The 13,742-nt window shown below is 46.6% G+C and overlaps 1 protein-coding gene across 20 annotated transcripts in view; it reads right to left on the reverse strand.

The window, feature by feature from the left end:
- Positions 1–13,742, reverse strand: part of Foxp1 (forkhead box P1) — a 600,509-nt gene that overhangs the window by 97,071 nt on the left and 489,696 nt on the right. For 2 of the 20 annotated variants that reach the window (XM_031382745.1, XM_031382744.1), the window contains exon 1: positions 2,461–2,598. The exons of 15 other annotated variants lie outside the window; for them this stretch is intronic. The gene's annotated coding sequence lies outside the window, so the exon portion shown is untranslated. Of the gene's footprint in view, positions 1–2,196; positions 2,356–2,460; positions 2,599–2,971; positions 3,107–13,742 lie in introns of those variants that run through there. 3 more of the 20 variants (XM_031382742.1, XM_031382741.1, XM_031382743.1) reach the window with 3 other exon arrangements.

The raw sequence follows: 13,742 nt of genomic DNA on the forward strand, positions 1-13,742 counted from the left end.
ACCAAGTGAGACATGCTGCAGAAAATGCCGTTGACATTATCCGACATTATCATAGCTCAGCTATGATGTCATCAATTTTCATATAAGCAACCCAAACTCAAAAGTTTCATCTGATGAAATGTGTTTATTAAAACGCACAACACAAAAGCCTACCTTCTTTCCATTACTTGGATTGAATCACTGACAGGCCATGTTTCCTATTCCTTTAAATGGTCAACTTTCTGTCAGACAAGCTGCAGGCAGATTTGGGGAGGAAAGGTAGTTCTTCAGGCGAGCTGGCAAACAGAAAAGTCTACTCCTAGCATTCTGTAAGGAGTGCTTAAGGATGGAAAACAAATATCTTTCATACATATTTATTTCTTCTACACTAGAATTGACCTGTGTTAATTTATCTTAAAGAGGGGGGGAGGTGGTGGAGTGGTGTTTAACATAGTCAAACGCATTTGAATTTGCATCGTTTTTGATATTATGTCATGCCTTCAAAATGACAGGTGCTTGCAGTTTCACTCTTGACGGCTACTACACAAATAACTGTCTTGCCTGAAAGGGCTAATGCAGTACTAATGAACAATAAATCAACTTTGATTATCAAGTGTCAGCCCACAGAGTTCTATCACATCCCAGTGATGCTGGCAGCCAGTGTCTGGGCAGGCAGTCTGTATTTCGGTTTCATTTTTACACACTTTTCACTTAAATGTGTCAGGCAGCTACAAAGAACCACATAAAACAGAGGCTTTGCTCTCTCCCACCCCCACCCCCCCCAGTCTGCAAAATTGCTCATCTTGATTTGCTTTACTGAGTGATGAATCCAAGATACCCTGCTCGTCTCAGAAGCAGCAATAACAGCAACACACATCAAACCCTGGAGTGGGATCTCGAGCTGATTATGTTCCAGCACTCTGACCCTAACAGGCGACTTTCTAACACTTTACCACATACACCTCCTTTGACTGCACATATAGACCTTCATGGAAAGTATCTCACAAACAAACAAGCAAACAAAGCAAAAGGACCACCTCGGAAATAAAGAAGTCACTTGCATCTTTGACTGGAAAAAAAAAAAAGAAATGGTCTTTTTACCCTAACTTCCTAATGATAAAGCACATGTAAGCTTTTTTTTTCCTTAGGCAGATTAGTCACTGATAGTATGATTCACGTTTCCTGTTATCAGCCTTATTTTTCCCCCAAATGTGTCACTTTCAAAATGTTGGAATCTATGGAAATGAGGTGATTTGCATTTTTAAATGGGCTTGATTAGAACATTTGGTCTGTGTGGACCTGCATAAAACAATTATCAGACATTTTGGTTGTAACCGGAAGGCCTTGAAGGAGTTAACCCCAGGGAGGAAGACACTACATGTGCTGTGCTCTCGAACTACTATCCTCTGCCTAAAGGTCCTCGGCTTCCCATCCCATTCTTGGAAGGGGAAAAAAAAGTCCCGTTTGCACTGACCATCTCGGTGCTGATAGTTGAGTAAGCTACACTTAGGGCAGTTCAGATGGGAGTTCATGGTGACAAGCCTTCAGGCTCCTGCCCTTTCAAACCCCAACCCTTGCTCACTACTTTATGAACGTGGCCAAGTAATGCCACAGTGGATGCGGATCTCCAACCTGCCGGAGTGCACGGCACAGCCTGCCTGCCTGCCTGCCTGCCTGCCGAGGTACTGGGCTCTCTCCTTGCTTCACTTCTTCCTTACCGTGAGTGCGAGCTCCTTGAATATCAACAGCTAAGCTGCAAAGGCGCCTGGACAGACAGAAACAAACTACCAGAAGCAAAAGAAACCGCCACACTGGTTCCACTGAGACTGAAGGCTTCTTTTCTATTTCACACGCTCAAGGAGTGACATGAATCACATACCCCAGATGGATGCCCCCCACCACACACACACACACACACACACACACACACACACACACACACACGCACGCACACCAACACACCAGTGAAGTGGAGGGATGGCACCGAAGAACTGCCAAGAGTGCTTTACCAAAGTGGCTGCGTGAAGGCCACACCAGCGGAAAATGAAACGCCAACATCGGGGAAAGATGCGGAGGGAAAGAGAGAAATACACGCAGGACTTTCTCCAAAACTCCCAACTCCACTTCACCCAGGAACAGTTTTTAAAAAGAGACAAGAGAGCGCAACAGAGAGCGAGGGAGATCTGTGTCCAGGACCCCACAGGCCTGGCTTCTCACCCTCCTGTTCCTCTCCGCTTCTACTTCCAGAGCGCAACTCCACTTCAAGTTGATCAACAGCACCCGGGCTGGTGCTGCCGAGCTTGAGAGTCAAGTTGAAGGCTGCGGGGCGCCCCAGCCTTCCCTGCCGAGGTCCCCGGAACCCCAGGAAGCTGGAAGTGCATAGCCCGGGATGATGGGATGGGTTGGGGGAGAGGAGGAGGAGGACGAAGACGAGGAGGAGGAAGCGAAGCGGGGCAAAGACGGAGGAGGACTGGGACCAACCTGACACTCTCCATGTAGCCGCCAGGCGCGCGCAGCCGGCTCGGGGCGCCCGCGCGGGGCCGGGCTGGGTCCGGCGGCCTCGGTGCAGGCGGACTGCACGCGCAAGGGGCGCTCAGGCTCGCGGGCTGCCGCGCCGCGCCGCGCCCACCCGCCCCGCCTTGCTCCACCAATCACAACCCGCCTCTAAACACCCCGCGCCGCCGCTGCGCCCCACACAATGGGCTCCGCCCGCGCCCCGCGCCCCGGCCCCCTCCGCGCGCGGCAGGTGAAACCGACGCTCGGCCCCGCCGCCCGCCTTTTGTCTCCCCAGCAACTCCTCTTTAATTGCTGTTAACCCGGTGACCCCTCTCCCAGGCTGACGTCTGGGCCGGAGCCGGGCACCGCGCCGGGGCGCGCATCTCCTCTCCCCCCACCCCCTTCTCTCTCGGCCCCCTGGGCTCCGCTGCCCAGCCGGCTTTGGGGAAAGGGCTTGTTTGTTTCCTCTTCGAAACTGACAAAGAGTTGTGCTAACCTTCCGGGACGCGGGGCAGGAGGGCCCCCCATGCGCCCTCCGGCCAAACAAGCCTACAGCCCCAGCTGCTCTGATCTACCGAACCGGCCCAAGGGCAGGCTTGCGGGGCGCCAGGCTGTGCCTTTCCTCGAAAACCCGCCTCGGTGGAGAACTTTCACTTCACGTCGGTGGTGGAGCCCAGCCTTCATCTCTCTGCCACCCTTGCGGATCCGGAGGCCACCTCACAGAGTGTGCCTGTTCATGCAGGGAAGGAACTCCACATGGGGCTCCAAATAATTCACGCAACGTGCCGCCTCCTCGCTACTTCCCCTCTAGAACGACAGCTGCCACACGTTTGCTAAGAAGTAATTCTTGAAATTCCTTTCTTATTTATGCAACATCAGCCACAACAAAAGCGCCTCTCAACAGGCACTTTGAGATGACCTCGGTTAGAAACACTCACTGCTTAGATGCTGAGAGAAAGAGCGAAGGGCAGTTTTTCTTTTTCTTCTTTTAAAGTTACCAACAATGCTAAACTTTGTTGGCTCAAGTGTCAGGATTTAAGTGGCAGGCTAGCCTACAAGGTATCAGCAGTTTCAGAAATCACCTCTCAATTCTGCTGTTTCCTAACTTACAGAAAAACTTTCTGGTTTGTGTATTGATCAACAACAACAACAAAAAAACAAAAACAAAAAACAACAAAAAAAAAACCCACAAATTTTTATTTTCTTGAAAATAACCAGGCAACAGGCTAGTGAAATAAATGATCAGCCATTTCTCAACTTGAACCATAAAAAAGAAAAAAAGCAACAACAGAGTATAATCCACATTCCAAGACTTTTTACTTGAAAGTTCTTTTCAATTTGAGATGCATTAAATGTAGGTTGCTACAAATCAGAAAGCATACTGACACTTAGAAAATCAAGAAATAGCCTGAACTTCAGTGAGGTCAGCAAGAGATAGACAACCCCTCCCCATCCCACCCCAGGAATCTGGCTGGAAAATTCAAGAGCACCTTCTTGCCTTCCTCATCCATTCAGGTGTTAAATGGGTTCAGCACACAACACTCTCCACCCCGGAGTGTTTTGTGTCAGATAACAAATTTATTAATGGTCTTTGTTTTTTCCGGGTCACATAAGTGTCACCCCACCCTTTCATGAATATTCAGTAAAGAACCAGGGTGGCTTTGAGAATAGGGTTCTAGAAGGGCCTTGAATCTGCCAGAACACCCTAAACCCCTGCATCAGTAGAAATTATGAGTTTTAAAGAAACAGGGTGTTTCTTTCCAGAAGGGCAGGCAGCAGCCCCAAAGTAGGAAATGAAAATAGAGGAAGTTTTCCCCAAACCAACACCCCTCAAAAAATAGAAACAACCATTTTGAAACACACAGTGATTTAAAAAAAAAATTAATTTGAGAGTTTATGAGTGTGAACAAAGCTAAGGTGGGCTTGAAACAAACAATGCGTTTCCTCCTGCCTGAGATCTGCAGGAGGCACCCATAAAACTCATGCATGCTTTGGCAAGTAGGGCTTCCTCCACAAAGGCCAGTGTTTATCAGTTAATAGTCTCTAGGAGCTGCAAAACAAACAGTAAACAAACAGGCAAACAACAACATTACAGACGCTCAGGACCCAGCTGTGGAGGCCAGCCTGACACAAAATAATTAAAGACTGATGCAATGCTCATGGTAATGCAAGCACTAAATTGCACAGTGGTGGCTGGGTGCACCACGGGACTGCAGAGCAGGAGGGAGCACTGGGAGGGATGGGAAGGCCCCTTGGGGAAGCTGTGTGAGAAGGGTTGATGGCTTGGATAGGAGGAGACTAGACCAGACAGAGGGAAATGGCTTAGCAAACAGCCCAGAGGCCACCTGGAGGCCAGTCCACCCTCTCCAGCAGATAGATGGCAAAGTGACTTGGAGCCTAGTACCGGGGAAGGAATTACACCAACAGAGAGAAACCTGTGTTTCTTTGTAGGAGCCTGGGACACTTTGGGCTAATTTTAGGAATCCTCAAAAAGGTGGCCTCATAAGGTTTTTGGCCCTGAGACTGGCATTTAGGGAGAGTTGCTACATCTTATGCCTTGAGGAAAATATAAAAATTTTAAACCTTCCACTAACAGAGAAGTCATGGTTACTGCCATTTTTAATTACCCCCAACATGAGGTGGTTTTGGAAAAGCTGGGGCAAAGAGACATCGACAAAAAAGAAAAAAATAAATAAATAAAAGGAAGAAAAATAATTAGGATTATTGTGGGGGCGTTAGCTTGAGTTACTCAGCCCCAGGGGCTGATGCCCTTGTAACTTCAATGGAAATTGCCATCCCATTTTTTGGAGGAAGAAACTGAGTTTTAGTAATGCAATCTGGGAGCCAGGCTTGGTGGTCAACATGTCTGTAATACCAGTACTTGGGAGGTAGAGTCAAGAGTTCACGGTTATTCTCGACTACATAACAAGTTCCAGGCCAGCCTGGGCTCCATGACAATTTGTCTCAAAACAGAAAAACAAAAACAAATAAACAAACCCCCAGAAAGGCAGAGTGGTTTTGCTTCCCTGTGAGTCAAGCATGCCTCACGCCACAGCTCTATAAGGCAAAGCAGACACTGGATGATGGGGGTTGGGGGGGGAGGCTGGAGTGGAGGCGGGGTCGGGGGGAGTGTTGATGATTACACAAACCGGATATCTGAGGTAGGGGTGGGAGTGGCTCATGTTTAAGGAAGAGTGAAGGAAACAATAAATACTGTACTTAAAAATATTTGCGATGCCCACATCCTAACACCCACAACAGACACAGTCTTGTTCAAACACCACATATTAAGAAACCTGTCAGTTGCTAAATGAGTCCATTGTGCAGCTGGCTGTGCACTTAAGAACAGATTACTATGATCCCATACCAAACTCTAACCACCAAATCATACACCTGGGACTTGAGTTGGGGATTCTGTTTGGTTTTGCAGAGCCTCAGACTTGAACAGAGAAGAAAGTGAAAGGTTTTACTGCCTATTCCGGAGAGGGGCCTGGAGACAAGGCGCATTAGAGGAAGAGGCAGAAGGAAGCACCCCCTCATGACATTATTGGACATGTTGATGAATGGTGCCACTGCACTGAGGTAGACTTGGTCACAGGGCCCTGGCCCACGTGCTTCTCAGCTTCTGCTTGCCCAGTGCTGTTTGAATAGAGCTAGAGAAAGGACACCGTGATGGATCCAAAAATGAACGGTGTCTGAGAGGCCAAAATCTAATGCAAGTTCATGGTCTTCTTCCAAAGGCTGCTTGCATCAACAACCCCCGCCCTTTCCAATTAATTTAGTAGAGTAGCCAGAATACTATGACAGAATTAAAAAAAAAAAAATCTATCAAGTGATTCTTTTACTAAAGCCTGGGGATGGAGAGTTTAGGTCCTTCTCCACCCAGCCCCACATCTGATGGATTGCTTCTTCAGAGGGAACTTCCCTACAGGATTCCTCCAAAGACCAGCAGCGGGGCCAGCCAATTAGAGTTACTAAATTGCAACAGCCGTGGCCCTTTCCTGAGATTTGGACATCTGTCTCTAAGGAACCCCGTTTCTGTCTTGATTTAAGCAGTGCTTTTACTTAAAAATATAAATTAATACATCATCCATCTGCAGGGAGCCAGAACAGTTAGCTGCCTATCGATACTGTTTGTGTCGCTGCTACATCTACGTTGACAGTGAAACTAATTATGTTGTTTTTCATCGGAGCCTGTTAGTTTGGCCAAGGGAAAAGTCTCTGTTGCACTGGAGGTTTTCTCTTTACGACAGTCTCGGAATCGCCATTCACGTCTTCCCTGATTGCACCACTTTATAATGCCAGTATTGTGGAGTAACATATATACATACACAGTATGTCATGTCAACATTCAGGGAACTTATAATGAATGGGGCCCATGCGCTACAGAAAACACTTACCAAAATAAATTTTAAAAGTTTAAAGATTCTTCATTGAGACAGTCTGAAAAGAAAAAGAGAAAAGAAAAAAACAAAACAAAACAAAACACTCTTCATGATAAATGTGGTAAACAAAATCATCCAAAGAAAACAGGACCTATCCAAGCCCTGCTTCTAATTGACTGGTAAATTATCCTCCCTTGTTTATGATAAAGCTATAATCCCTTGCTTTAATATGATGTGAAATTTATTAGTGTGTTGCTTCTGCCATGGGGCTATAACAGATTACATGGATGTATGTAAAATTCTCAAAATTGTTCATGTTTTTAGGGCAGAAGAAATCGCCTCCCCTCCCCAACCTCCATGGGCTTTACCCTTTACACCAGGGGGAAAGGCGGGACCACCAGCACCATGTGATATCATCATGCCCCCTCCCCATAGTGGCAGCACCCGGGGCTCATCCGAACGTTAACCCTGGGCAGGAAGCTTAACAAGAAGAGGGCACTGAAGAGGAATGAAAAGATGGCTCTTGGGGGAAATTACATTCTTTTTTAATTTTTTTTTTTAACATTTAATTAGGTAGAAACTCGCTGATATCAGATGAAGCCACTGACCACCTTTAGTGGAGTCAGCTTTTCAGGAGGCCCTTGGTATGAGTATGCTACAGACAGGGGAAGAGGCAGGAGAGGCATGTCCTATCTTGCCCTGGGAACAAAGCTCACAGATCCTCCTCCTAGGGCACGCCACCCTCCTCTGACCCTGGGTTGACACACCCTTGTGTCAAAACCTTCTTTACGCCTGCCCTCTGCTGGTAAGCCTGCCAGGATTAGGAAATTCCATCTATCTCAATTTATTTCGAAGACAACTTTTAAAAGCCAGGCAGAGAGATGTGTTAAGGATCTGCTAACTGGAACACACAGAGTAACAGGCTGAGGCAAAGCAGAGGGGATGGGGGCGGGAGCAAACAACAAAGTGTGATACGTTAAACGGACAAACCTGTATCCCTCTCTTCTACTGCCTACTGGCTCATGGCTCAGTACAAACGTTGTATTTTAGCTTGCCTAGGAGAGCAATCTGCATGGCTGCTGGGCATCCTGCCTTTTCTTGCTTACTCTCCAGGGAGAATATGTCAGCTCATTTTCAATAAAACACCTTCTTAGCAGTAATGGGCCACTGTTACCATTTCAATAGTCCCTGAGGTTTCATGATCTAGTATATTTAGCTGAGTCAAGTTCAAGTTTTCTTCTGGCATGCTGAAGATTCATAAAAGGAGGAGGGCCCCCGCTGCTTTGGCCTGTCTGGAAGTGAAAAACAACAGCTTAACTTTTGAATCAGTAGCTACAGGGATGACCCCCAAACAAAGGGGGGAAGCCGGGTGTGGTGGCAAATGCCTTTAATCCCAGCACTTGGGAGGCAGAGGCAGGCGGATTTCTGAGTTTGAGGCCAGCCTGGTCTACAGAGTGAGTTCCAGGACAGCCAGGGCTACACAGAGAAACCATGTCTCAAAAAAACAAAAACAAAAACAAAAACAAAAAACAAAAAAAAACAAAGGGGGGAAGCTGGTGTACCTCAGGCCCCATTCAGCTACCCAGCCAGCACCTGCAGGCCAGCCTGAAGACTACAGGAGGGCTCTGGCTTTTAGGGGGTAAATTTCCACAGTGGTGTGCTGAGGTTTAACAGTGCAACCCTGTCAGTGTCAATGGGAAGCGTGAAGCTTGTACAAATCCCTGCATAGCATTTCAAAACTATATCTCCGGGATGAGAAGATGAAGCTTAGCAGTTGCAACCTCAAAAAGCATTCAGAAGTCGTACTCCTGACAGCGCTTTAGATGCAGAGTAAATGCTCTTAGAAAGGACACCCAATCTAGCCGACACTAAATCTTACACCAGGGAAGCCCACACAGGGCCTCGGAATCCCCTCCAAAGATAATTGCCTTCCCCACGGCGTGGCTACATGGAAAGCATGTTCTACAGTTCACAAGCTCCTGACAGCTTGCTTTTCTTTCTTTAACAGTCAGCGATCCCACGCTCAAACACTTAACACCCTACCTTTAAGAGTGGCCTAGCAAAACACAAGAGTGTATCTGTGTTAGAGAGAAAAATTAGAAGGCCTGCTCTGGGCACAGTGGGGGAAGGAAGCAGAGGCTGGAGAGAGAGGATTCCTGCAGAAACAGGACCATGGGAAGGGAATCTGAGGGGTCCATCCTCATAGGCAACCCGGGACTCCTCAAGCTAGTCTTTGAAGGTTCATAATGTTTCTCAACAGTTCTAAGTGCTGAGGCCCACATCCAACAGGCACGGAAAGAGGCAGGCAGAGCTGTTATAATCCAAGGTGGCCTCGGGTAGTCTGGACCCTATCCTTGACATGGTCATGAATGAATACGGTGGCTTTGGGTAAGTCATCTCCATTCTTAGGGCCTACATATTTCTTGCAGACAAAGAGAAAGATGGATGGAACTGAGCCTAGCTGACTTTAATCTATAGGTATTATCTGCTTATAGTTAACAGTCCTATGTAAAACAACTAGAAGATGGTCTAAAGAGAGAGAGCGAGGGGTGGAGAGATGGTTCAGTGGCTAAGAGTACTTGCTGCTCTGGCTGAGAACCTGGATTTAATTCCCAGCACCTACATGACTGCTCAAAATCATGTGTATGGCTCCAGCTCCATGGGATCTGATGCCCTCTTCTGGCTTTCTTGGGTACCTACATCATGTACATTCACACATGTAGACACACACACACACACACACACACACACACACACACACACACACACCTTGTTAAAGAAAAAAGAGATGCTAGGGGTAATGATGCATACCTGTAACCCCAGCACTGGGATAGAGAGTAAGCAGTTCAAAGCCATCCTTAACACACACTGAATACAAGGCTAGCCTGGCAGTAAGGACTTTGTTTCAAAACAAAACAAACAATAGCAGCTAAGGTATCTTGATTCTTAGAGTTTAACAATCCCGAGTAAGTCACCAGTAAGGCAGAGAAGAAGAACCACAAGAACTGGGTTGGAAACTTTCCATAGCCTTGACAGGGATACTGGTCTGGAGAACAATAACAGCAATCCCATGAACAGGGAGGCTGAGGCAAGGGGGTGGGGGGCGAGTTTGAGGCAAGCCCGGGCAAGCAACAAGCCCTGGTCACAAAGACAAACAAAACACAACCAGAAGAGGTGCAGAGGTGAGAGGGGGGCAGACACAAGGGAAATACCAGCAGTTGTGCTGCATGGAATAAGGCACAGTCACACACACGCTTCATGACACGGCTGACTCTGCATTGATGAGGTCGTAGATGCAGACCCGAGATGCCCTGATTTCCAAATACAATTGTGCTCTCTGACCATGCAATTTTCTCCCTCTCCCTTAACCACCTTGCTTGGTTTGTGTCAATTGCCCGAAGCCTCCTCCCACTAGAATCATTGCTGAATTTCCTCCCGAGCCAGTCACCTGACTCTGTGTCATTCTGGAAATAGGTGAAAGGGTAGTCTCAGGCATCGAGAACATGTTGGGGATGACAGGTCAAAGCCTCACCTAAGGCTGGACTGCAGGAGAAATTCAGGAGTCGCATCACGGAGATGGTAGGTCCCTGTGGAGTCAGACATCTCTAGAGACAATGCATGCAGAAAAAGTATGGAGTCCTGCCTGCAGACTGATTATGTATTCTTTGTATTATTCCACATGGCATTTCATTCTTCATGAGGAAAAGGAGCAGATGAAGCAGGAAGCTTTCAGGTCATATAGAACTTCCCTCTTTTCAAACAAATAAGGCATTGTGTCTGAACAAAGGAGGGATGTCTAATTGATCTTAATTAAATCCACTGATGTCCAGTTTTTGAAATGGGTCAGGGCACATCTATGTAATGTCACAACCTAACAGGCAGGACCTCTGGGATTAGAGGGCACTGTGGTTAACTGCTCCCTGACACCCTCCATCATCAGGCAGTATGTACTGCCATCAGTCAGCATCCACCAGAGTCTACCCCACTACTTCAGTGTCTTGCTTGTACTACCTCTCCACCACTTCACGCAAACCTGACCTCTTAGTGGACTGGGTCTCAAAGTCCAACCTCATCAGCGGCAATGGCCACTCACCAGGGCCAGCCTTCCAATAGTACAATACTTTGCCATGCCAAGTCTATGAAACGGGACTCTTTCTGTTCCCACTGCCCTTGAAGACAGTGACTTGGAGTTATGTCAAGAGAGATGTGGGGCTAAACTCCATAGAAACCACTGGTTACCAGTGAGTCAGAGAAGGGCATTTTGGACTGGGCAGTGGTGGTGCACGCCTTTAATCCCAGTACTTGGGAGGCAGAAGCAGGCAGATTTCTGAGTTCGAGGCCAGCCTGGTCTACAGAGTGAGTTCCAGGACAGCCAGGGCTACACAGAGAAACTGTCTTGAAAAACAAACAACAACAACAAAACAAAACAAAAACAAACAAACAGAAGTACACTTTGTACTTCTTCATCCACATTAGAACCAACTGTCTACCTCACAGTGGATAGCTGCTGCTACATTCTGTTGTACAGGTGTTAAATGAATCATGGTTTAGATTTGAGAGTGCAGCTGTGAATGCCTGCAATGTTTGACAAGACCCCAGTCCCTAGACATGAGTCTACAAGGCTCTGATGGTGGTAACTGTAAGGTAACTGTAATCCTCTGTAGTCAATCAGCTAGTGAATGTCAGAGATGAGATTCTCTAGCCATTCTCTCCACTAGAACTCCAGCTTTCCCACTGGACAACCTATGTGCTCACTGTAAAGCTCAGGCAACTCTGAGGCAAGAACAGCAGCAAGAGCGACAACAGAAACAGCAGCAGCAACAACAACAACAGCAACAGCATAAGCAACAACAACTATAACCAGTCTTCAACAGAGAGGTGGTGGGAATCCCATAAAGAGCTTACTGAAGGTCATAGGTCATAGATGGGGGTTATGTCCTGGGACTTGGGCAAAGAAACTAGCAAATTAACAGAAAAGTGAAAGGAGAAGTAGTCCCTGGCAACACTGGAAGATAAACTCAGAGGTAATTATAGAAGTGTGTGATACATGTAGCATTCCTGTCACTCCTGTAAGTCACCAACAGAAGACTTTATAAAGTATGTATAGGTATACCTACTTAGCGGATAGATAAAGTGACGTTCCAAGAGTTCAAATTACTTATCCAGTATCTTACTGTTAGTAAGCAGAGAGTTGGGACTTCAGTGATCCATAATATCCTACTATCCTACTGGAGATAAGACTGGGGCTAAGTGTAAGTCTAAAAGAACAAAGAAGGTAGCCGTGTTTGATTCCCCTAGAAACAAAATGTGACTATGGATTATCAACTAATAGATACAAAATAATCCTAAAACAGTAATGTTCTGATATCATTTCTACTTTTTTACATAAATGTACAAAGACGGTCCTCAAAAAGACTAGCAGGATGCAGACTGAAGACTGAGGGGCTCAGACAACTGACTTCTGCATTTCTTTGATTAGGGAGTATTTCACACTCTTCTATTGTGTGAGAGATTTTGTTCCTTCCCTCTTTCCAGTATATTACTAGACACCACCCAGTGGCCATCAACCATAGTCTGGATAATGCCCAAGCTGTTCTACTGGCACACGTCTTAGACACAACACCGAACCAGCAGACTGTGCTGCGCAGTGACCCTGGAAGGGTATGGCTTTCTCAGCTTGCACAGGCTGTTTCCTGACTACACTTTTGGTAAACATCTGATCTCTTAGGGCCTCTGTTTCCTCAACCTTTACCTACCAGAGGCTTAGAGAAGATGGGGGCAAGTCACCACTTAGGGTGCTGTCAACATTGAACTGCACCCCATCGTTGTCACTGTCACCACACAGGACTTTCTCCTTTGGCTATAATGCATTTCCAGTTCACTGGTCTTCTTATTTTCCTAAGCGGGAGGATATATCCCAATTCTCAAATATCCCTATGTAACAGCTCTTCCGTGCAATGAAAGAAGACAATTGGTTGTTTTGTGTCTGAAATTTAAGGTTATTAGAAAGAGAAACATCACCAAGGCAACATGGCTACCTTATTTGAATACTCAGGTGACCAGGTGTGCAACATCCACCAGCTAGAGCATCTCCTGGATGTGCCAGAGGAGTGTGATGATATGGTAAAGATCAAGCTCCCCAGGATCCACTGAGCCATGTTTTAAAGAGGGTTAGTCTGCCCCAAATGGCAAGAACTATTAACTACAACTGGCTAGCTAGAAAGAGACCTAATTTTGAAAAATCTTGCCTGTTGTGTATATGATGTGGGTATGTTTGTGTGAGGTCATATGTGTGAGTACATGTGTATGAATAACATCACGACGTGTGTGGGTGTCAGACAATGTCAGCTGTCAGTCATTGCCTCCCATCTTGTTCAAGACAAGTCTCAGGGATGCTTTGTCTGTGAGGACAGCCAACCCACACACTTCAGAGAAGGTTCCTCCCTCTAGTTCCCACTGTCCTGGTAGCAGTGAGAAGGCAGATGCCCACTCCTTTGTTCTTCCTTTGACATGGATTTTGAGGTTCCAAACTCAGGTCCTCATCCTTGTTCAACAAATGTGGCAAACCCACAGCCATCTCGCCAACCCTTAAAGACTGAGATTTTCAGAACCTTTAGCCTATTTTCCAACATTTTGTTTCTGTTATCTCATGATGTACAGAGTGTGTCTCCAGAAAAGAAAACCTTCCATGGAGTCGCAGCCAGCTTGGCTCCAGAGAGGGCTCAGCCTGTACCCTCATAGCACCACGTTTTAATGGCCTAACAAACTAATAGTTAAGACTCTTTGTAAAGTTTCTAACCTAACATACTTTACAATGTGAAAAAACGGAATCTGCTCAGTGACCTCAGGACACTGGGACTGGCCCCTCTCAGTCATGTTTAT

The sequence above is a fragment of the Mastomys coucha genome, unplaced genomic scaffold (assembly GCF_008632895.1).
Source record: "Mastomys coucha isolate ucsf_1 unplaced genomic scaffold, UCSF_Mcou_1 pScaffold20, whole genome shotgun sequence".
Taxonomy (NCBI): Eukaryota; Metazoa; Chordata; class Mammalia; order Rodentia; family Muridae; genus Mastomys; species Mastomys coucha.